Below are 27,331 nucleotides of genomic sequence, written 5' to 3'. Positions count from 1 at the left end.
AGAGATTTATACATCTCAAAGCAATCTTAATAAAACATATAAAGGCAAGTAAAAACATTGCAAGAAACAAGATTTAAAATCAAAACAAAATATAAATATCACAAATTTGAAAGATTTTTATGAGATGCAGTTTCTTGGCAATTTGATACTTTTATTTATTAACAATTTTTGCAACCATCTATCTAATTTGAAAACCCTAAATAAAAATAAACTTTCAGTTACAATTGGTGCATAGCTAGCAATTTTTTAAGCAGAATAATGCCCTGTTGGCATTCTAAATTGAACCCTTCCCCACCTATGAAGACTTGTATGAAGCTGTTAAAGAGCTTTAAAGCACTGCCTCTCCCACCAATATTAAGTCGTATTAAAGGACTGCCCCCATGTGTATGCAGCCTGTTAAAGAACTTCCCCTCCCATGTAGCCCTGTTACAGGACTTCCCTTTTCATCTGTATGCAGCCCTGTTAAAGCAATGCCCCTCCCACCTGTATGAAGCTCTGTTGCAGGGCTGCCCCTCCCAACTAGATGAATCCCTGTTACGCACTGACCCTTCCCTTCTCACCTGGAACAAACTGAAAATCAACATTTTCAACTCAATCCCTCCTTTCACTAAGAAACCAGTTTTGTTCCCAGAGCTGGCTTGAGAGTTTTCAGCTGAATTCAGCTTTTTTGACTGGACAAATTTTTATGCAGTTTTATTTATTTTCAGCCAAATTTTTGTTTGTACTACTTCAGCTTTTTTCAAGTAAAGCCACTCTCATGCCTGTCCTAGAGTTTCATTGATATTTTGGGTTGTTCCCTTGGACATTGTTGTTATTTGATATGGTTTGTTCTCAATAATTTGGTGCCACCAACAATTGGGTGGCCATTTATGGGTAAAGGTTCCATTTCCCTTTTATTTTCCAAGGAGGGTTAGCCCTTTAACAGTGCTTCATAGCTGGGAAGCGAGGGGTCAGTCCTTTAACAGGATTTCATAGTTGGGAAGGGAGGAGTCGGTTTAATAGGGTTTCATCCATCTCTTATTTTGTTCTCAATGAAGTTTGAATCACCAAGCATTTTGACCCGTGTATAGCCCACCACTAGTAATAATGCAAATTGCGATGTTCGTATTGCACTGTTTATTTATGAAGAAAATGAAGTGTAGTGAAGTATTTGTTATGTTTATATAATTTTCAATATCAGGGTGCCAAGATACTGAGGCAAAAGTATGTCAAAAGAAGCTTAGATGTATTTCAACTTGGGCAACACATAGAATTTGGTAGTGAAAAAATCCACAGAGTATCTATACTAGATTGCAGAATAAAATGTATGATTTTGATAATCATATGTCTGACAGGGGTCTCAATTATATTTGCTTGGGATCACATGGATAAACTTATTTCAAAGATGTGTGCCACAATTGTCTGGCAGGACGAGAACACCTAACATATGTAAATTAGATATCTTTAAGTCGCATCTTGGATGTTGGTAACATTATTCATTGGATGTTTTACGATTGAAGCATAAAAATATCTTATTATACAAAGAGAGTATTAAGGAATTGTCAAGGTTTAAAAGCTTGCAAAGAGATTGTCTAAATTTAAGGTAAAAAAAGTTATGTCCCAAAGCCCAAGCGTGCATTAAGTTTTTCTTAGCACGTCCATATCAGCTGAAACGACAAATTCAATTTTATATTTCCTTTTTTTTGTGTGTGTTTTTTTTAGTTTTAGTTTTTGCCGTAAAATCATGAAATTCTGAGACAAATTTAGAAGAAAAGTTACTTGATTCGATACTTGCATTGTTTAGGAATAAAACAATTGATATTTGTACTTCCAATTGTGTAAATCAACCACAATTTTATCCTGTGTACTTTTTAACACTCGAAAATGACATCAAAATTTAGTTTTAAACAAATCTTTAAAAAAAAATTAAATATCTTTAAAAAAAAACCTCATTCAGCATTCGATTTTGAAAATTCCATGGGCTTTGAGACATGACAATTTTTTAGCCTTAATCATTCACAAATATCAAAAACAATTTACATGTTTGCAATTAACTGGAATACTCCAGGTAGTGTTGTACATAAGAATACAATAGTTTATGTAGAAAAAAGTAAAGTAATACATTAACCTTGCTAGTATATAATTAGCATAGTAATATTGTATAAAGTAATTTAGAATTGAATTGAGAAAGTCAAAACTTGCAACTGTACAAAGGTCTTTTTGTACAAAGGTGTTTTTATAAATTCCAAGTAAAATAATAAATTATACATTGTTTATAAATTTTGAATTATGAATAAGTGATCTTTTCATTGTAGTTGAGTCAAGAAAAAATAGAATTGGCCGGTGTGGGTTTTTTTTTACAAGGAATTGAGCTGATTACACTTCATATACAAACGATTCCACCTCGATACACCCGAGCACACCCTTTCCAAGCACCGCGAGTCTAGCCTCTACGCAGTCTATGGTTATACTACACGGTTGAGTGCATAACATAGGAGCTGTGTGAGATCTAGTGGAAAATAGGCATTTGTGATTGGTTTTTGTCAAAACCTCAAGTGTTCCCTTCATCCAATCAGATTTTTTTCTATATGGAGCGAAAGCTAACAATTCCCCCTAAATACACATCTTTTTCATTAGGTCAACAGATGATGCAATTCAATTCAATTCAATGCAGTGAATTCAATGCAATTCAATTCAATGCAAGGCGAATGTGGTAAATCTGTTGAAAACGACCTAGGCCTATCCCAGCACAATTTTGGACCAAAATGTAGGTTTTAAAAGTCAAAACCTTACACTATTTTTCAAATTTTGTCATTAAACGAAAGAGCACACTTATATTGTCCATATAGTATACTAGCTTCATTTAAATGAGCAATGTCCAATTCTCTTTAAATTGCAAATCTTGTGCAAAAAGTTACTATTTTCGCCTGTTTTGTCATACGGTTGTAAATTCAATGAACTATAACTTTGCTAAAGAGCGCTTACACAATTGATGCGTCATCATTGAGCAATTTAAAACTTGATCAAACAAAATTACTAACAATGCCAAATGGTGAATGTGATGCTTCAAGCTATAAATTACAAGTAAATAATGAGACTAGGGAGACAATTATATAGGGTTATGGGGAAAAACAACAGTGGACGTATTTGTCCAAAAGTTTACCGTTTAGGGCGGTGATGAGGTTCTTTCCAACTTTTCATTATCTTTTATTCTTTTAAACAGCGATGTCATTTATACCCTTCGTTGGTGAGGGGATGATCCGTTTGAAAATGAAATCAACCTGCAGCTGTAATAATGAATAATAAATTTGTTTCACAATATGTTGTAAGAAAATTACTTTATTCATATTATGTCCCCCAAGAGAATTCATCACTACCCTGTCAATCGACCACCAAGCACCTCTTCTTTTTAACCCAAAATCAACGGCCCTCAAAGGCATCAACTTTCGCTCTCTGAGTACACACTAATACAAAAGTGTTGATCTGATATTGAATGCATTACAATAGCATCACACAATGCCGCCACTTCGTGTGTCGAAATGTAATTACTAGTTCCTCTACCACCTTTATACCGGTTATTGTTCGACGTGTTAATTCTATTAAGCACTCAAGAATTATATTTATTTGATACTAAGGTGTTTGTTTACCTGTCTTTGTTGTTGACAAAATACAGTATTCCGAGTCATTTTGTCAGACTTGTATTCTTTGCCTGATTATTTGCTCAAGCAAAATGAGGCGTTTGACTAAAAATCCAGTTTAGTTTTTTAACAAATTAACATTCTTGGTGAAATGATTTAAAATTGGTTCCTGCAATTGCAGTGGCGTAATGAGAGGTCCCCCGTGGGGCATATTGTCCCTTTTACCCCACCCCACCCCTCTGGGATGCTGGCCTCCGCCGTTGATATTTAGGCATCTGTTGCCATGTTTAACAATTTTTGTCAAACTCAAATTTTGGTCCCGAGGAGCTCTGGAAAATATTGAGGTGATTTTTTCGACTTCTTGAAAAAAGTCAATAATATTAAGGACCAACTGATTTTGTACATTACAACTTAACTTTACATGTGACATAAGCGAGTGTCAAAAAAGTCACATAATTTTAATAGAAGCTGTATAAGTAGCCAAAGGAAGATAAAGTTTGAGAATACTCTGAACCATATTTATTTGCATTTAACATATTTATTTCCACTTTTGTTAATTTTCAACAACCAACCTTACACATGATTAAATTGCATTAATGTGATATGGAATCAATCGTAAGTTTAAGCGTTCATTTGTAAGCTTGAAATGAGAATTGCATAGGCCTACTCCACATCGATTTCAACAAAAAGTAGATTTATAAAGTCGAGGACTGTTAAATACGAAAAAAAAATTAAAAATGTAAATTTTTAATGTGTTTTATATAGCAATTTTCTAAAAATCAAAATTACTTGATATCAGAAGGACATTCCTCGTATTCTGAATGCAATTCGATATATCTGATGTGCTCATGTCTCACAAAACATGCAAACGTTAATATATGCGATCCCTTAACATGCATGTATACTTTCCTTTTCCTCTTTTTCCCTCTTCTCCTTCCCCCTAGTTTCTCATTCTCTTCTATTTCCCCTTCCAGGTATTCTGTTTCATTTTCTTGTCCCAGGTGGGCAAGTCTCCCCCGCCCCCTTCGAGTCTCCCATCCGGGAAAGCAAGCTCTTGCTACTTACGCCACTTTGTTAGGATGCACTCGTTAGGATGGTGGCTCAGAAGCTCTCATCATTGGTTCGAGTGCGGAAATACTTTATTTTCATTTTAAGAAACACTGTCTTCAGAGTATGATGGGTTCACCTGTGATACTTGTTTCATGTTTCTATTTTGATAAACTTAAAATTAATCGTTTCAGTAGAAATTGGCAACTTGGGAAACTATATGGGGTCTATGATTTAAATCCATATAATATTGGTAATTATAAATTACATTGGTTTGTAAAAGACGTACATTTATTTGGTTTTTGACTTTACGATTTCACGTCATACAATGATCTAATGACAAGAAATCTATAACTTGGACCCACATCAGTTAGAGTAGACACAGAAATCCAATTAATTCAATTAGATTTAAGTTCGATCAGATATGTCTTAAGTAAACTTATTGATGACAGGAAATGCTGCTTTTTGTTCTTTTTGTAACTTGGGGTGTAATAAATACGATTATATTGGTCATGTTGGTTTTAGTATTTCAATGTATTACGATTCGTATTGATTTAGTAGTGTTGCAAAAAATGTGGCTGATTACTATCTTCTGGAATAACTGGACTTGCCAAAAGTCATGATGTCACTGACCTACCTTTTGGGACTGATGACGGACACTGGTTGCACGAAATATATAGGCTATTAGTTTTAAACATTAAGACAAAACCCAACAATATGCCGGATATTAATGAAGAAGAACTTTAATTTATGAGTATAAGTAAAAAGTGAAAAATATACCTCCTCTCCCACAAAAATTTAGAATGTGTAAAGAGAATAAAACATAAAAGAGTAACGAACAAAGGGCAGGATTGATGAAGCGAAAAACGGAGAAAATACCGGTACATGAATTGAACATGGTTAGTCCTACCAGAGAAGATAGGATCTCTGGTCCTACACTGTAAAAATCTAGAATAAGGAAAGAGAATAAACGTGGTAAGCATGGTAAGGAAATAGAGAGTTAAAGCTTAAATGAAGTTGAAAACGGATAAAACTACCGAAAACTACATGAATTGAACATGGTTACGTTGTAAAAAACCCAAAACGCTAGAACTCGATAGATGTAACGTTAGAGTATATAGAAATTACATCATATTTTCAACTTGATTTTCCAAGGCCGGCCCTATAATTCCATTTTTAACTTGTAGACGAAAATGCCAATAGAAAAAATGACGTTGTCAATTTTTATTAAGATTAAATAGCGCTGACATTTCACGCCTCAATGTTTGTTAACTAAACCCAATTAGAATCGATTAATTTCAAAACGAAATGAAATCGAATTATTATAAAAAAAGCAAATAAAACTATTGATCGAAACACAACTTCGATTTCACGTCTTCTATTAATTCCTCACCGAACTCATCATCAATGTATATAGACAAAATGACATCAGAACAAAAAACGAATCATCTTCCAAATGATATTTTGGAGACCGTGCAATGGTTTTGTTGGTTTTTCAAATTTGCCAGTATTGAGCTGTATTTCTTGGTGAATTAAACACACGGCATATATAATTGGCTATAGAATTTGGATTATGACTTAACGCTGCGACTGACTTAAGTATGATCTGATCTGAACTAGCTATGATAGACAATTATTAATGATCTGACGCTTTTACGTTCCCTTTTCTTTTAGCTGAGCCGGAAAAAACATATAGAAAAGAAATTTTGGGGTTTTGGTTTTGGTAAAAACGTTTTAATAACATTAATTGTCGGGTTATATAAAGGTCATGAAAACGTTTTAAAACGTTATATATGAAAATACACTACAAAAATATTTTCAAAATATTTTCAAAATGTTATTGTGATGATGTTAAATATTTTTTGCAAACATTTTTTGATCAAATATTTTGTCAACAATCAAATAACATTATGTTAGAATATTTGCAGGAATTTAGCAAAAAAATGTTTTTGAATGTTATGAAAACGTTTTATACCCATTATATAACCCGACATTTAAAACGTTTTCTGGCAACCTTTTCTAACCTTATATGGCCAATATTTTGTGTTTGCTGGGTTTACACATCTCAGAGAAGATGTCTTATTATATATCACATCTCTGATGATGGCAATTAAACTTTTAAAAAGGCTTTATGATTAATGTGATAAAATCATTCCAACTACTATATTTTAACATGGCTATACACTCTTGATTAAAAGGTTCCAAATATAAGCTGTCATGTATGTAGAACCTTAAAGTTGTTTTTACAAAGGACTAAAAAGGTTCTGCAAAGACCAGAAAGAACCATTTTGGGGTTCTTGCAATTTCCTAGGTATATATGAAGTATTAACACTAAAATAACCAAATTAAACACATAAGCACTGATAAACACGTAAACAATAAACACATTAAACATGTTAAAAGCTTTTAGATCCTGATTTAGATCAATTAGTGGGTCTTTAGAATTTAGCGGGTTCGCCGTTGGTCAAGTTTAGAACTGTCACGCTTTCGTCAGGAGTAGCTCTGTCTTCTTCAGGACAAAGTACCTAAGAATAGCCGCCCTGATGGCTCTGAAAAGAGCCGTTCACTGAATACTGCCCCCTGGGGCTCTTGCAATTTCCTAGAGTTAAAATTTTCAGAGCCATCAGTAGGCAAGGGACGGCCTACTAAAGAAGTCAGAGCTACTCCTGACGAAACAGTTCCGAGGCTTGTCCGGCGGCGAACCCGCTAAAACCCACTAATTGTTATGAACTACCGTCGTAAAAGCCTATCCCACAAGCCGATTTAGATATAATATGTTAAATAATAATATACATTTGCTTTTAAGAACCAAACACTCTGTTTATCTATAGTGTATATAGATAAATTTAGATAATAATAGTACAGTTTTTTTATGATTTTTTGTGGAATCACGAGTAAAAAAGAAAAGATCACGTAGACCTAGAAATGATATATTAAATATTAATTACAAAAATAATAATTGATTGTGTTAACCTAATCAATCGGGGTCGGTTGCTTTGGCTATAAACTAAACCAATAAACATCAAACGTGTATATAAAATCAAACAAATATTAATTAAGAACGCTAAATTAATCATCTTCGTACTACTTGTAAGAAGCATTGTGGATAATTGAATAAATGTAATTGATTAACCTTCTTCGATTTTAGAGGCTCTTTAAACAAATGTTTCCTTCCTTGGATACTTGCATCAAAGCCATCAATTAAGAGAACAAAGCATTACACACACCGAGAAGAGAAGACTGTTTGTTGTAGCAAATTAGAATTTATTAACAATTTACAGTGTTCATTTTTTATGGATTTATTATAAGTACATACGGAGCGTTTCTCACGCCCTGTTAATTCAAGAAACGGTATGTACTAGTAGAAAGTAAAACTACGACCTTTTTTTTCATTTCGCTTGATATGAAAAGTAACATTTGAAAATATTGAGAGGAAAAGCCGACCATCATGTGAAAATTTTGACCTTTCGTATTGAAGATAATCATACACAAAGTTTTCCAAAATACCTAACATTTTTATGTCTTTTTTGAAACTTCATGTATACTATCTTCAAAATTTTCATAAGATGGTCGGCTTTTCCTCCCAGATACATACATTTAGGTACATATCATTAGATTGATAAAGTTTACTTCTATAGGACTTTTAAATGTCAAAAATGTCGTCGATTTTTAATAATTTGCCATACAATTTTGCGAATTTAAAACAAAATCAAAATTATTTGATATCAGAAGGACATTCCTCGTATTCAGAATGCAAGTTGGAATGTCTGATGTGCTCTCAGGTCCCTGTACACAGGTGGGTACGGAACAGAGCAATAAGTCAAGAACGTTTAATTATAAGAAACAAATTAAGAAATTAAAGGTATGTGTTTTCAACTTAAATGTATCATAAACTCAAAACTTTTCATTTTAAGGACTTGATAAGACAAAAAACAGGTTTTTGCCAAAAAGTCTAAGCCAGAGTTTTCAAGCCGGCGGGAATTGTGGCATCTCCAGCCTCTACGTGAAAACGTCAGATTGACGTTACACTACACTGCAAAAACAAGTGTTTATATTTAAACACCATATTGTGTTTATCAGAGCAACACTTAATAAACACATAATTCATGTTAATGGTCTAACACTAATGTTAATTTTTCTAACACTAATGTTCATAAATTAACACTTGGCGTTATATTACAAAAATTAGTGTTTGTAATATAACACCAAGTGTTAATTTATGAACATTAGTGTTAGACCATTAACATGAATTATGTGTTTATTAAGTGTTGCTCTGATAAACACAATATGGTGTTTAAATATAAACACTTGTTTTTGCAGTGTATATGGACGTTTCGTTCTTCTTACGTATAATTTACGCCGTGCATTAATTGTCCTGTTTTATTACAGTTCATTATTAATTATACCAATTAAGAACATTTGCAGTTCAGTTCGGGATGACACAGCTGCTTTGATTCCCAGGATACGAGTATGTTAACTTAAACCTATAATCTGAAAGGGACAGCTAAATAATCGTTTTTGTACGAAAATGAATTAAGATGGTTTGAATAATTATAGTTTGAAAGTCTGAGCTGAGTACAACGGAAAAACGGAAAATTTAATTTTAAGAGTGTCACATTTGTACATATTAAAGCAGTGTGCGACATGTTTATGTCGTTCAAGGCATGTTCCTGAATTTACGATGTTAGTGTCAATAATAAGACAATATTCCTGAAACAAACGAATCTGCTCATAAATTTGCATATAAGGATCTGATAAAAACTTTACTTCATTTAACATTGGGCTCTAAAGTTTCACAATATTATTGCATGCTGCGAATTTTGTATCTAAAAATTAATTATCATGCAGACCCGTTATGATTTTCAGTTTACATTGAAATGCATATAACTTGCCCATGGTATAATTGGCCTGGGCGATTAGGCAGGCTCACATCGTTACCGCCAGAACCTCTCTTTGTGACTTTGAGCCTATACTTCTTGAAAATCATCAACAAAGTGTTTTGCTTTCAATCGTAACGATGCGATACTGACAGCTTTAGGATTGCTGTTTGTCAAAGTCTCAATTTTGCTGTCGTGTACCAATTTATCTGCAGTTACTTCTGCTGGTGGTTTCAGATTCAATATTGGATACCAATAGGGTAAAGACTGATGACAGGCTGTACCATGTCTTGTTGCCGCTAACAATGGATAATTGATTGGGTGTAATGGTGCTGGGAGTTGAGAAGAGAGCATTGCTGCCGGATGAAGGGGCAGTACATGGTCCCGCATCATTGGCGGCATATGAGGGAGACGGCGGTGCAAATGATCGGTGATCCGGGGACTGGGAAAACTACTTAATAACTGAAGTGCGGGGTTGTAAAAGGCTGGTTTTGCTGGTGCACATGCAGACGATGTATGATTAGGCGTTGTTAGGCGATAAAGTGGTGATCCGTGATTAAGCTTGGGATCATGAAGATGATGATGATGTGGAGGAGGAGGTGGGAGGCAGTGTGGTAAACCAGATTTGTCACGTTTGCGCCATTTTGCTCGTCTGTTTTGGAACCAAACCTGTGAAGAAACATAATGACAAATTAAACTCGGCTTGAATTGACTGAGGATAGTGAGGCGATTTCCTTATTTTGTACGGTTTTTAATCAAATAAAACGGAATTGATACTTGGGGACCGCACATTGCATTGGTCCAAACATGCATGGACCAATATTAGCTAAAATTCTGCACTTTCGGTTGTCTGATTTCTACATTAGGGATAAAACCGGTTTCATTGTTTAGAACAAAAAAACAAAAAAAAAAAAAAACACCGGACGGAACCAGCGGTCAACCGCCGGTAGAGTTTCGATTTCATCCCTAAACTAGTAGATTGCAAGGTGTGTGCCACTGTCAGCTATAATAAACTATCTTCAGAAGATAGCAAGGTTCATGTATACATTATCGTCAGGAGATATATATATAGCGTTATAAGCTAACTGGTAGATATAGCGTGTCAGTAGTATACGAGCTATCTTCAGAAGATAGCAAGGTACCCTGTATATTTAGCTATCTTCAGAAGATAGGGCTGTTTAAGCTGTTTAATGCCATGCAGTGATGATTATTGGCCAAACAAACACACCACTCACAACCGCATGCAAACACTCACATTTATATCCAATGACCTCTCCAAACATCGAAATAACCTCAAATAAATAATGACAATGACCATTTTTCTCTCAATTATTGAAGTAGCAGAATTACATTATCTTTTTTCATTTATTTTCTAATTTAATTGTGCCAATTTGTCTTGGAGCATGCACTGTTGATTACCCACAAAGTTTATTTCCAAGTTACCCCCCTTAGGGCTTCTCATCATGCACATCCAAAGCCTATTAGGTGCCGAACCTCTCACCGAAATAATAATTATATGAACATACTGAAATGTATTCGTCAAACATACCTGCACCCGTGACTCAGTAAGATCTACAAGCATCGCCAACTCATCTCTGTAAATAAAACGGTGGCAAAACAAACAAAAAAACATATCAAAATCTATCCGTATAAAATATTCATTTGCTGGCATATTTTCAAACTATTCAGTATTCAGAAGACATGATTGAATGTAAAGGTTGTATAATATCAGTTCACAAAATGGACTGCTATTTATATGCGCATTATTGCTCACTCCAGACCAGTGAACATGGTATTCCCATCGCATTATTCTGATTTTCGATAACAAAAGGTTGAATATGAAGCATTTTCTGGACATTTTGAGTTGGGCAAAGTACACCGATTAACATGCCTTTTGTTTGAAATAAATCGGACAACGGTTTTCATAATAGGCCTATACATCAATTTATATTTTCTTTGTATCTTTTTGTTTTTACCAATAATCATGTACATGAGACAAAATGCTTGAAATGCTCATTAATTTTGCTAATATTTTGCTAAAAATCCATGCATAAATGATCACAGTACTTCTATTTTGCCTTGGGTAAATTCCCCCAATATTTTGATAGGGGATGGTCCATACAATCATGGTACATATTTGGCCATTTAAACCTAAACCTAAAAAGTATCAATTTTTGCGCGATCGCGAGTATTTATTCCACTTTTGTACCATATTTCACCAGTTTAGCTTCAATATGTCAATTTTTTTCGAGCGACGCACTCATTTCTACCATTAACATATTTTGTCGCCAAAAGGCGCAGGATTCACTATAGGCCTACCTCAAGAAAATTTTTCCAACCCCATCCCCCCAATGTCAAAAAAGAAATCTACGCCACTGGCCACAGCGCAGAAGATGTAAGAAGCACTTGGATTTTTTCGTCACAGAAATTTAAGGCAACCTGCTTTAGGGAAATTTTAAGTGTTTCAGTCTTGAACAGGAGTGAGGTGTGAACAACGCTAGGCCTATTGTCAAGTTTCCCAGTTACCCCAACTACATCACTAAAACTTCTTACCTCGTAAACACATCTGGGTAGTGCGTTTTGGAGAATGCTCTTTCCAGTTCTTCTAATTGAAAACTAGTAAATGTAGTTCTGTAACGTCTTTGTTTTCTCTTGCCCCTTCGGTGTGCGGAGTATGGATACGTATCCATCATATCCATCCTGTCACATTCGGCTTCACGAGAAGCATCCATGGCATCATATGGATCCTGCAATGTACAGTTCTGTTTATCTTCTATTTCATCGTCAGGACTTTGCAAGCTCGTGTCATCAAAATTAGAATATGATGTTTCTGAATTCAAATTGTCAGTTCGTCTAGAAGTTTCTTCTGATGACGGGTTTGCGCCTTTCGCTTGTTCAGACGTCTGACATTCGGCATTGATGTGGTTGTCGTCATCGTTGTTCACACTACTATGAGCTGCAGTTCTTTGTTGCAACCTTTTGGATGCTGCGTCACAAATGTCAATTTCATCGTAATCTTGTCGATCACATTTCTGATGTGCTTTGTCCTCATCATCATCATCTTTATTAGCCATTAGCTTTGGTTCTATTTCTCTTGTTTTTTCAGAGTAGGATATGTAACTTTTTATCAACTTGCGCTCTGCAACATCATGAGCATGTGACTCTACTATATTTCCGTTACAGTCTTTCCTAAGAGGCCTATCACAACCATCAGGATCTTTTGAGTCATTCGACTTTTCATGATCTTGTCGACGCTTCCCCGTTGCAATTTCATCAGGTTTGAAACACATTTGATTCTCTTCTAATTCTATAGATTTCTGATCACATGAAATTTCTTGCCCGATATCTCTCAACTGTGAGCGTTGCTGCGTAAAATTGTGGTGAGTTTCACCAGTGGGAGATTCTCTCTGAGGCAATCTGGGTTTTGACGTTATATATTCATCGATTCTGTTAAAGATGCTGTGGTTAAAAATACCAAGACCTGTAGGTTTTATCATTGGTGGATTGATCTTGTGAGGCAATCGGATGGTAGATTGGTGATGTGAATGTATATAGCCTGGAAATTGAATAAATGGATAGGCTTAGATAAATAAGTGAACGGCATAAAACCCCTTATTGTTTTGTTACAGACAGACAATTCTTAACACACATAGGCAATATACCGTTACCAATATCATATTATGATCTTTTACATGTTTAGTTAATGTTTTAACCAACATGACCTACAAAAATAGAATTATACATGTACATGAGAGAACTCATGTTTGAAAAGTACAATTTGAAATAACAATACTGAAACCTCATGATGCTCTTTTACCACATATTTTGAATAATTGAGTCGCCTAAAACCAATCATAGTGTTTCAAACTATAGTATGCCCTATAAGTGATATACATGCTAGTGTGTAATTTTTCATGTTCTGATTGGGATGTTGCGTTTTGATTATGGGATCCAAAATCATTTTGGTCTCAAGATAAGACCTGGGATGAGACATGATTAAAAAAAGGACTATGCCTAGATACCAATTATATCAATGAACGAGTTTATGGAATCATTTTCTAAAATTTCGCCTACTCTGTGAAAATTCGCATAGTCCAGCAACTGATGAGCTGTTCATTTTAAGCCGAAATAAGGAGGTAAAAACGTGGAGTATAGGGACCGTGTGTCTTACAAATACTGAAATTGCTTTGTAACCGAGGTCCTACAAATGCATCACATTAATGACTGATTCCATTGAAAGGTAGGCTTACGTTGAGACATGTGTGAAGTGTGAATATATTATAAATATGCCAAAAAATCAGGTTTGAAAAAAAAAATCATTAAAAAATCGTACATTATGGCTTTAAGTCCATTTGGTACAAATTTAAGACAATCTTAATTTAGACTGACATTCTACCTATAGCACATAGCAATAAAGTGACTGAGTACGGTATTGAACATATTGAAACATAGCATGCATAGTCTTCGAAAAAATGAGTTATGAATCAGAAAACTTACCTAATTGTTTAGTGTGCTCACGTTCATTAAGAGAAGTTGCAAATTCGTTTGGAGTTCTGCCATTCTGAACAAAACCACCACTAAAACAGTCTCTGTTTACTTCACCAGTCTTCGGATGAACCATGAGTTTCATCTCTTGCGAATGGTTAAAATTCCACATGTTTTTTATTTTCTTGTGCTATATTTAAATACCGGTAATATTGCAAGTTGTTGGCAATTGTTCCAACCTCAACGTTCCACCTGTCCAGTTGTATATAATCCAACAAGCTCTTAATTATAGTGATGAGTTAGTTTGAGCTTCAGAGTCATTCCCAATAAAACCATACAGTGCATGCCTTCAGCAGAAGCTATTTTTATTTTCATTATGACACCGTCAAAAATACCCATTTATTTATCACTTTTCCACGAGATGTGGTTGCAGACGACACCTGAATTAACCAATCAGAAACCGGCTCTTACTCTCGGCGGAGAAAAGGTGTGGATGTTTAGGACAATCATACAGTGGTTGCCTTAACGTAAAGGGTGGATAAATAATGAAGTTATTACTTAGTGAGTTGTGTGCGAAGATACAAAATAGCTGAATTGAATCTGGAGAAACTATAGGCCTACTGCTGGTAAACTGTATTTTGTAGATAAAACCAGAAAACGTATGAAACTTGCATGAAAGCACCGTCGCGTCGGATTCTGATATTACCAATTTTGACTCTTCTATTTCAAATTGTTTATTATCATGACTGAAGACTGTGACGCATGGAAATAGCTGATAAAAATTAAGCCCTTCCTCCCCCAGTACGCCTATATATTGGTTTAAAAAAGTTGGTATTATCATGATTATAGACCCTATGCAATAACCAACCGCAGAACATTCTAAGATATGAGACAAATTTTCGTCTCAGTCTAAGATGACAGAGGGACATGTCCCTACACGGTTCGATTCCACTATCACCCATTTTATTGTATTATCCCCTCATGCGAATTGCACAGTGGAATTTAACGGAGGCCATGCCAGGATTTTATTTAAATGAAGACGACTCTGTCCGGCACCTGAATTACAATCTATAACTCGTTGCATAGCATTGTGAAACTCCCACCCAGTTTACTCTCTCTTTGTCCCGATTTGAAGTCCTTAGGCGTGTAAATGGAATTGGAAAGAATCGAATAATCCTTTTCACCTTATTCGCTTCACGACAACCAATAGAACAAAAACATCAAATTAACGTGTTATTGTTATCGATCCAAGTCAATAATTGTATATTATTCCATCTGTTTACTTTAAAAAGTTGGTGTTCTTCTGTATCAATGGCTTATCCCACCAATATTTGGCTTTATATCAAAGACGAATCGAATCAAGAATTTGTCACTGGTATATGATGTCGATATCAGAGGAAGATGCGGGGTGGTTCCAGGGCAGGATCTGGTTTGAACATTTTTGAAACGTTGAGGATGAGTTGCAAACTTGAGTGGATATGCCGGTGGGGGAGGGCTATAGTATCGTAGCCAACGTGGGCCCTCTGAGACTTCTAAAAGAGAAAAGTGAAATGATGAGGAGAAAATCATACTGCAGTTACTGTCCGTTTTCCTATACACAATACACAGTGCTCTCACCATTGACGCGTGACCCCTACAAATGATGTACGTTGCAAGAATGGGCACTTGCCTAGTTAACATCACTGTGTGAAAAATAACCAGCCAATATGTTAGCTATTCTCCAAACTTCTAGCAAATATATTTCTCTAACATGACCTAAAATTACAGCTAGGTTAGATGTTCAGAAATAGTCGCACTTTTGTAAAATATGAGTGAGGGCAAGGCATAGCTAGCCAACTCCCCGTGTTAATTGAATGGAGATTTGACCGAAAATATTGGTATCGGACCGCTCACTTCTGAAGGATGCCACAAAAAAACGGTACAAGCTACATCTTAACTATTCTCTGGCAATCATCATGATGAGTTTCTTATATAGTATGCCGAAATTGGGTACTGTAGGTGATTGACAAAGGGTCGCACTTTTCTGATAAATAAGTGACAGTGAACATGAAATATCAGCGCCCATAAACCCAAGTTAGTAGTTAGTTAGTGGAGGCCGCACACCGACACCGCCTGGCTAATAATTATTTGGTGCAGAAGGGACACTAAAATGAATACACGGGATCGATACACGTGAATTCCTATGCACGATTTTGATATCAGACGAAAATCTTCTGATACCGGGTTAGAAAATGATGAATATCTCCCGTCATGATTTTTTTCTCAAGAAACCAGATTTGGTCTCATAAACTTGGAAATACGTGTTGAACAGATATGATAGTCGCTAGAATGCGCTTTGAAAATTGGCCGTGCGCTTTGAACTCAAAATTTGACCATTTTATATTGCGTTGGTCCTGTTATGGATTACAGCGTGCAGCGTGTAGTACAGCTGCACTCACTGTAGGCAGTATAAAAGTCGATGACCATTGACCTCAATGGGGTATACAAGCTTAATCACGCACAACCAAGATCGATTACCCGGCTATTGTGAGTAGCCTTAGTTATGTCCCTCGACTAATTATTAGTTTAAAAGAGCTTTAAAGGTTTGAACCAAATGGCTAATCGTGGCTGTGGATTTAACCTACCATGGCGATTCCTGCCATGAAGATATAGGGTCGAAGACACTGTGGGCCGTCACGGGACTGATTATTGATTATTGAAGTGCCTTATTAATAGATACGCACGATTTAGGGCAAGAAAAACAAACCGGGACACTTTTGGAGACATCATCATCATCATCATCATCATCATCATCATCATCATCATCATCATCATCGACATCATCATCATCATCACTTTCTACATTTTTTCTAAACAACAGGGCCTACCGTTTTAATAAGATTTTTTCTTGAAATGCATGTAACTATAATTATTGTTTAGAGCGTGATGAAATAAAACATCACGATTTTCATCACAAAACAAATATAATGCATAAGAAATCGTTTGTTTTAGAGCGTGATGATGAAATAAAACATCACGATTTTCATCCCGAAACAAAGTAATACATAAGAAATCAATTTTTCGTGAGTGATGAAATAAAACATCAAAATTGTCATCACGAAACAAAGTAATACATGAGAAATCGTTTGTTTTAAAGCGTGATGAAATAAAACATCACGATTTTCATCACAAAACAAAGTAATAGGCCTACAAAAGAAATACATTTTTCGAGAGTGATTAAATAAAACATCACGATTTTCATCACGGAACAAAGTAATAGGCTACATAAGACATCGTTTGTTTGATTGCAATCAACCGCGACAGTTCGTCTCACCATGGAAATAGGAGATGAGACACACATAACAATGCACTGCGATCAAATAGGTTGATGACAACATTTGATTGAATGGACTGCACTGCGCCATGATTACGTGCACCGGTTCAAATCCTTTGTTTGGAGCCAATCAATAATTTCACGTAGGGGGCCTACAGCCTCTATGCAAATTAGAGTTTACACACGCTGCAGCTGGGGTAATCGACCGAAGCTGATTGCCGTTAGTGATCGAATGCATGAGCTTATTTGCTTTACTGAATCGATTTACTGGATTAATTTCCTGTTAACTGGGTTTAATGCCACAAAGGTCGAATCGCCTTTGCCATGGACCATGACTGCATCATGTATGGAAGACAAAAGAAAAGAAAATAGAAAAGGAACCCGTTTCGCAATAAAATCCACCCGAACATGGTCGGGCTAATAGTGTAAAATATCAAATACATTGTCCCAACAAAGCCCTTTATTCGAAACTCGTAGACTTTACATGTAGGGGCCTACGTGCAGTCTGATCTCTCTAAAAAACCGGCGGTATGTATAATCTCATTGATAATACTGGGTCTTTTCTCCCGAAATTTGCATTCCCCCTTCAATTTCTGATATTTGATTTAATCGAGGCCAATTGTTTTAACAATTTGCTGTCCAATTTGCTGTCCAAACTCATTCCAACCTTAAAGCATTTAAAAAAGGTTGGAATGAGTTTGGACAGCAAATTGTACTATGGTACGAATCCAAATCCGCCCCTGACAATCTTGGCACCAAGGTCTTGAGTAAAATTAAATGAGGATTTCAAATAGATATCATCTTGTGTATTGGGGCGCTCATTTAGTGATAACAAGTTACCCCTGCACTTTACCTGAGGGTCTGCAAACTTGGAGGGCCTGACATTTGGAGGGATTTCATTTGAGCAAAATTACCCTTGGACCACTCAGTAATCAAGATCAGATTGTAAAAAGATGGAGGAATGTGATCCATTCTCTGTAAATGTCAGGTCATCCACGTATTTCCAACAACTAAAATTGGCATTTTGAGCAGCATCATTTATGAGAATCTGAAAACCAATGGGTCAAGTTTCGTGACCTGAAGGACTCCCCCATGAAGTGGAACATAGACTTAAAGAGTGTCGAGCGAACACACCCCTGCCTATCATGAAGGGATCACAAATCCATGAAACAATGGACCTACGGACTCCAAGTCAAACGCTTGGGAAAAGTCCGTTAGGTCCACCGTTCTAACATTGTAACTTCCTTCTGAGCCTTGATGCAGATGGTGAAGAAGTCTAACACGGTATTGGGATGTAGAAACGGGAAAGTGTGTGAAATAAACAGTTGGTCGTCCCTGGCTTTAACAAGACGAATGGCGGTGTATGTCATCCATACGGTCAGTATGAGGATGTGAGTGTTATGTGTGTTGGGGTGTGGGGGGTGGTGTGTGTGTGCGGGGTGTGGGGTAGTACACGAGATGGTGGAGGGGTGGTCCTTCTTTTAATCAACAAAGCACAACAAGGTACATATTATAGTCTAATGCTATTTTCCGGGACTATCTACTGAAGACAGCTTAAACAGCCCAATCTTCTGAAGATAGCTAAATAAAGGAACCTTGCTATTTTCTGAAGATAACTCATAGTACTGACACGCTACTATCTACCAAAGATAGCTTATGCAGTTATATATCTCCTGACGATAACATATACAGGAACCTTGCTATATTCTGAAGATAGCTTATAGCTGTCACCCACCCTGCAATCTACTGAAGATAGTTTATGCTGACATAAATAAATAAGTCACCTGGTCTTGGTAATGTAAATGTACATCTTTTAAAGTTAGCTGCTCCAATCATATGTAATCCATTGGCTTATATTTGTAACCTTTCTCTGTTTACATCAACCTTTCCAACTGCCTGGAAGCAAGCCAAAGTTACCCCAATTTTTAAGAATGGGGACAAGTCTGATGTTAACAACTATAGGCCTATATCAGTGCTTCCAATCATTTCAAAAATTATTGAGCGTAGTGTACATAATCAGTTATACCATTATCTAACAAATCATGATCTATTGAATTCATGTCAGTCTGGTTTTAGAAAAGAGCATTCTACTACCACAGCTCTACTTGATGTTTCTGATCATATTTTAAACAACATGAATCAAGGTAAAGTTACTGGTGCTTTATTTATTGACCTCAAGAAGGCTTTTGACACCGTAAATCATAGCCACCTTCTTCACAAACTTGAAAAATATGGTATCAATAATGAGGCTCTTCAATGGTTTTCTTCATATCTTAGTAATAGAACCCAATCAGTTAGTATTAATTCTACTTTATCTGACTTGAAAAATATTGATATTGGTGTTCCCCAGGGTCAATCTTGGGTCCATTATTATTTGTGATTTATGTTAATTCCTCCCTGATTGTATAAATTGAAATGTGTTATGTATGCTGACGATACTACTCTTCTTTTTAGTGCATCTGATCAAGCATCTCTTCAATCAAACATGAACAATGATTTATCAAAATTGCTCTCTGGTTTGAAGCAAATCAGCTAACATTAAACATCAAGAAAACCAAGTTTATGATCTTTGGGACAAAGCATGTTTTAAGTAATTTTACTAGTGTTTCTCTCTCCTATGGTAATGAGCCCATTGAAAGAGTAGATAAGTTTAAGTATTTGGGTGTAACTTTTGACCCATTTTTATCATGGAGTGAGCATGTTGATTACATTTCTTCAATTGTTTCAAAGCGTATTGGTGTTATTCGTAGAGTTAAATTTTATCTTCCACCAAGTACTTTGTATATGTTGGCTAATGCCTTGATCTACCCACATTTTGACTACTGCAGTCCTGTTTGGTCTAACATCAATGTTGAGTATTCAAATTCTCTTCAAATTCTTCAAAATAAGCTTGCTCGTGTACTGTTATCTGCTGATATCAGAACCCCAATTGATGTTTTAATGTCATCCCTTAATTGGGATCAACTTGACAAAAGATGGACAAATCAGCTTCTTTTGCTTGTTTTTAAATGTCTTAAACATGATGCGCCATCTTACTTGTCATCTAAATTCATTTTCACTTCCTTCACTCATGCCAAAAATACCCGTAGCCAATCATCAAATTCACTTGTAATTCCAGCCTGGCAAATCATACAAGGGAAACGTACGTTTCTTTATAGAGGTAGTACCTTTTGGAATAAACTTCCAACTGATGTTAGATGCAACCTGTCAAATATGAGTGTCAATACTTTTAAATCAACTGTAATCAAGTAATTATATTTAAATTGTTTGATTTTTTACATGTTGTTATTGCTATGTTGAATTTTATCTAATATGTGAAATGTTTATATTTAATTTTTGTTTGTATAATTTTAATTAATCAGGGTCTCATGGGAGACCAGTATTGTATTACTGAACTGAGTAACCCTGAATAAATAAAGATTTACTACTACTACTACTTGCCCCCCCACGGCACCTTGCTATCTGCTGAAGCTTAAACGTGTATTGTACCATGCATGCTATCTTCTGAAGATAGCTTATACAACTGGCAACTTGCTCTCTCCTGAAAATAGCTTAATCATGCACCATGCTTTCTACTGAAGATAGCTTATACAGCTGGCACCTTGCATTCTACTGAAGATAACTTATACAACTGGGACCTTGCTATCTACTGAAGATAGCTTATACAGCTGGCACCTTGCATTCTACTGAAGTTGTTTATACAGCTGGCACCTTGCTATCTACGCACTTGCACATTGCTATCTACTGAAGATAGCTTAAATACTCCTGAAGATAGCAGTACGTCGCAGGAGTCACATTATACTTTTTTTAATCCTTTAACGTGTTATTTTTAAAAGGAGTAGACGAGAGGAATACTTTGGTACGGTTCTATTAAAACCAAAATTGACCAACTTTGAAATTCGACCCTGTATTACCCTTTAAATCCAAAATCCGCCCCAAAACACCATGACAACACTTGTAAAATAATTAACCATATCTGAAATCCTCATTTACAATCAATCTCCTTATCAACGACTGAATCTGTAAGAGGTTGTACACAAACATGGTGCAGCCCTAGGTTTATGATGGAATAAAAATCTCAACTTTTTTGGAGTAAGTTGGGAAATGAGGCAGTGGATCACGAAGTGCCCTTGTAAGTAACTGCCAATTTTTTTTAACCCTTTAGAAAATGAATGGTGCAATGTTTTGTGTAAGAAAGGTTATGTTGATGAATGTTCTGTCATCCAGTTGTAGTATTGCCTGATGTACCAACTTGGTGTGGGTCCTGACCCATTGAATCCATAACATTGCACAAAATGCTCATTTTCATCCGAGAAATTGACAATGAGAACTTGTGTCTGAATAGAGCTAGATCTCATATGAGAGACCAAAGAGCTAAACTGCAAACAGCATAATTGAATCTTGCTGTATGCCCGCAAATACCCAATAAGACATTTCCCAAACACACTCACTATCACTATAATAATAAAAAACTCAGATACCAGATTTTAACAGTTTGCAAGTGTAAACACATTGTTTATTACTTGAGATGATCCCATATTAGTTGCAATTGGAATAACCTCAGTCAGTTATTTTTCTTAATATCACTCTGCAAAACATACATGCAGGTTTATTTTTCTTTTAAATTCATTTTCAAGTAATAATTCCCACACTAAATAGAAAATTGAAGCCAGAAACTATGTGATTTGCTTTGCATCACTACTTCAGACCACCATCATTTCATGTTGAACTTAATCTTATGACTTGTAAATTATACACAGTACTGGGTATCCTACACCAGTGGTTTATGGTTTGTTTTGAAAATAAAACAAATGCTCAAAAAATAACAATACAACATTCTAAAAGAAATAAAAACAATTCTTTCATATTTACAATGTTTTCATTTAGGGTAAGAAAAAACAATATCAATAATAACAGTAACATGACACCACAACAGTGATGTTGAACAGGAATTTCTGTCCTTTTTACATTCATGTTAAGTCATAAACCACCAATGAGGATATGGCAGGTGAATCTGGCTTCACATCAACTCCCCCAATTATTTAGTAATATTCAATTTGACTCCTGGCTTACAATTTCCCCCAGATACATATCATTTACCAGTTCTCTATTACTTCTGTATTTCATGTGAGTTAATTATTATACAACAGATGAAAAAAACATAAATGCTAAAATAACGACACACTGTCGACAAATTTTACCTACGGTGCAAATTAAATAAGACAACATCAAAAAAATCCAAAAGCAATGAGAACTAATAATGATATATATCAGTAGGAGAAGGGGTAGGCAGATCATTAGTTCAGATCATTATAAACGCCTTATTCCCCTCCTCCAAACACAGCATTGTATAATAGTTAATTGTATTATCATAATAATAATGTGCTGTTCTCACCATAGGGAAGAACTGTGTTGCAAGGCTGTTTTGTGGTGATAGGGAGATTAGACATAGTCTTATTTTTTTCTCATTTTTTTTAAAAATTTGTACATATTAATAACAACATTCATAGTCTACACTAGTAATAGGGTCATTTAAATACACTGGCAATGAGCTGACAGAGCCAATTTTCTTTGTTTTCAATATAAAAATCTTATGAAACATCATCTTTTCTGCTCATAATATTTTTTGACATCATATCGTATATCGATATGACCAATTTTACATTTTTGTACAATAAATACTAAAAACGCACTTGTTTCAAAAAGCACTCTGCGCTTTTCACATTATGTCACTGCTGTAGCCAACAGCAGGCCTCTTTTGACGACCTTACCTCAATGTTGTACGTATATAAAAGGTTAAAAACAATGCCATGTACAGTCCTGTTTACAGGTATTCAAATGACCCCACACTCATCAAGTCTAAAATGGCTGCACCTGCGCAAAACAAACTCTCGCTCTGCCTTCCACCTCCAAGAAGGTTCGCAGCAGTTTGTTTAGTAGTGTCAAAAACTTTTCACTATTTTCATTTTGTTGGCATTACATGTATAATGTGCATATCCATGACTATTATTTACATATTCAAATTTTATTACCAAATGCAACATTACTCAAAACATTTGTTGACACCGGTGCAGCAATTTCAGATTTGACGAGTATTAGTATTATTTTTTTTTAAATAAAGCTTTTCATTACTCCACTTTAAACTCCCAAATCTGGTCTAATTTACATATTAATGCAAAACATATGCAAATATGCCAAACAGCCAATGGTGAGCTGAACTCTGTGCAAAATATCATCCACTGTAAGATGCCTCGCTCTTTTTCTATTTCAATATCAAAATATAACATTTCTTTTTTTTATAATTAGTAATAACACATGGCGAATCGGCATATAATAAAAAACACATTTTCTTTCTTTTTTTGGCTATGGAAGTTTTGAAAATTCCCCATAATGCATAACATTCACTACATGGTACCTAGGAAAAAGTAATCTACAATGTTAGTATGTGACCTTTGACCTTGCGATCAACTATCACATTTGTCACAGGTCAAAGGTTAGCAAACTAACAATTAGCTACGGGATACAAAGCTGCATATAAGGAAAGCTCAATTTGCCAAACTCTGAATAGAAATAAATAACTGTACAATTCTTTGGCATCATGGGAAATTTTACCAACAACCTTAAAGAAAGAGTTCAGCTTCCATTTGTGAGTGCTACATAGGTCAAAGGTCATTTCATAAGTATTTTCTATTTGAAGACCAATAAAAAATGGCCAATAAGGAATTAAATGTCTAAAAACCGAACTTCAAATGTTAACAGAAATGACCTGGGAACTGTATAATACATATTTTGACCATCCTCATAACTTTGTAGAAACAAGCTGTTATAAGTGACTAACTACGCGTAAATACATTCAAGTGTGGTGTTTCTTCATCACTCAACCAGTTTCATTCTCTCATTCTTTTTGTTACCTTTTACTAATCAATTTTCTGTATATCACATAATACAAAATGAGCCTTCTTTGAACTCTGCATGACTTGCCAATAGAAATGACCAAAATCATGCACCTTTCAAAGAACTGCATCTGGAGGTGATAGCTCATTATAAAGTACAAGAGATTCCGCATGAATCACAATTCATGTTGATTTTCCTTTCAGAGATATATATTTTTTTAAGATGCGAGAAGTATTTTTTTCCATTAAATATTCCCTTCACACAACTACACAAACCATGCTTTTCATTCATGTTTTTCTTGTAAAACCCTGAATAAACATGAACCACACATTCAATTGTGATACAAATTATAAGATGCAGCTAAAAAAAGCTTGAACTCTGACCGCATGTGAAAATGGGATAATGGATTAGAGGTCAAAGTTGAAACTTCTCAACAAAACATAATTGAATTGCTACTTACAACACGGGTTACTATCGTCCTAATATCGCTACACAACACATAAAACAGTGAACACAAAAATCTACAAATGCTGAGCAACAAAAATTGTGCAAAGATGTTAGGGGGACTCAGTAGATTCACACAGAAAACAGGAATCATCACCTTGCTATCTGTTATACATTAGTCCCTCTCTGTTTCAAATAAAAACAAAAATGGAATCATCTCATCTCAGACACACCAAATATGTTTAATATAATGGTTGACTATGATGATAAGCATAAATAAAACCAAATATGCAGCTAAAAATGTATTTAAAAAAATGTGTTGTGGATTGGCTATTGTATCTACCATAGAACTCACTTGTCACATTATGATCCAAGCAAAACACTGCATTTAGCTGAAAATATACCATGCTCCCAAAAACCAAGTTTACTTTCTAGATCTATGAACTATGTTTTTTAATGAAATGTGTGGCATTCTTGTCTTGGGTAAACTAATGACTGAGTGAGTTCCATATAGCCAATCTACAATAAAACACATGCCTCTGTATGCAACATGAATAATGATATCAAATCAATCTAAATATGTTGATTGGAAATCGAAGCAAAATCAATAGGGTGACTATAGATACACATACTACTAATACTAGACCTGAAAAAAAAGTTGACATTGACCACTCTTCCTGTTAATATTACAATTAATTCCCTTTTCATTTTTTGTGCTTTACAGCAGAAAATTATATCTTTTAAATGCCGACAATCTATATGTTGAAAGAAGTCACTCCTTTCACCGAACTGGAAGTTCCTTAACACACACACACATACCCCCCAACTTACGCACACACTTATTCATCAGACAGATACAAACATACTAATTAAGCAGTCATTAATGTGACCCGACCTGATCCAATTCTCACATAAAGTTCACAATATTCAACACCAAAAACAACACAAAATTGTGACACAGGTTCGACAAACTTACGTATGTCCAATCAGTTCCTACATGACCCACTCACAAAACAAAATCAATTATTGAAGAGCCTGTGTTCAAATCAAAAGCACCACATCTGGCAATTGCCATCATGGGTCAGATCAGGTCACAGAAATTGGCATAGTAGTATTTAAATTTCTCATATATAATATGCTATCACATACTTTTCCTTACTTAGCAAAGAAAAAAAAATCATTATCACACACAGATAGAATTGGTTGTAAAAAACCCATTGCTTAATTACATAGAATCATCATCTCACCACACCCACCCACTGAAAGTCAGTTTTATGATTCTTGACAGAATTACACTTTCACATTTCAAACTGCCGTCAAAACCTTTCAACATAATTTGCCTTCATACAAAGATGTCAGACTACAACATATTGAGCGAAACAAGTTTGGCTTTTAGCACTAAAGTTAGCTGTACACACACACACAAACAAACTCTGATATCTGAAAGGCAATTTCAACTGTTTTTTTATTATGATATGTGCCCACCAAAGCTACAACAGGAGAACGTTTGTTCTCCTTATTGTGTAAACAAAAGCGTGAGCTTATGAAGTTGAACACATATTTTTTTTAAACATTAGCAATCTAACTAGCTTGACAAGTCCAGAATGCTGGTTTATCATTTTTCAAAGCAAGGAGCTAGCTACACCTTGCTTGCAACAATGGAACAGAATTATGCTGAAAAGCCAGCCCACTGTATCGATGATATCACTTGACAAGACTTCCATGTCAAATTACATACTAGACAGTATTTGTCCATATTTGGATGCAAATACTTTCCTTTTTTTTGCAAGGCAAACATACAACAATTAAGATTGTACTCGCATAATAGCATATGCTTGACAATCCCAAATTCAATAAAATTACAAACATATTTCCCTCAAATATATACTTTTATGTTTGCCCATCTGGAATGGCGAGATATTGCCGTTCATTATTATTATTGCATAGATGCAAATCTTGGTACTGGCACGAGGCATACAACAACACTTTTACCCCATTGCCATAACACACTTAAAAACAGTGAAATAAAATTCAAGTAAAATTAATAAATAGTATTCAACCTGAAATTCTGAATGTCTTACAATTCTGTGACTGGATTATTAAATGTATCATATAACCTCTGACAGAATGTTTACTTAAAAACAACCTGATGGAATGGGTCCTTGTAAATAGAAAAGGCAACCCAAACATTCCATCTTTTCTTTTAATACTAGTAAAAAAATATTTAAAAAATTATATTCAGACAATCTTGACTAAAACCAGTAAAAGGTTCAAGATATACAGGTGAATAACAAAGATTAACACATCCGAGGTTGTTCCAGTGACACCACATGTCTGTCATCTTGTAGGTACAGTTCTTTTTTGGGTGCCTTCAGCATTACATCCTTCGTGCCACTACACAATAACAGTTGCGAGATGCTCTGTGCATATTGTCAAACGTATGTGCACGCAAGTCGATTTGTACCCACAAGATGGCGAAAGTAGGAATAACCTCTACATCATAAGCAGAACAGACAAAATACATAGGTAGTATAGTGAAGACAATCATTCATAGTTTTTTTTTCAACATTCATAAGATTAATTTGGAAGTACTTCAGCTTTTGGCTACCCGAATAAAACAAGTAAAAAATCTTTTTTTTTCTCCATTTTTTTTT

This window comes from Amphiura filiformis, chromosome 6 (genome assembly GCF_039555335.1).
Source record: "Amphiura filiformis chromosome 6, Afil_fr2py, whole genome shotgun sequence".
Classification (NCBI taxonomy): Eukaryota; Metazoa; Echinodermata; class Ophiuroidea; order Amphilepidida; family Amphiuridae; genus Amphiura; species Amphiura filiformis.
Note: the sequence above shows the minus strand (reverse complement) of the source record.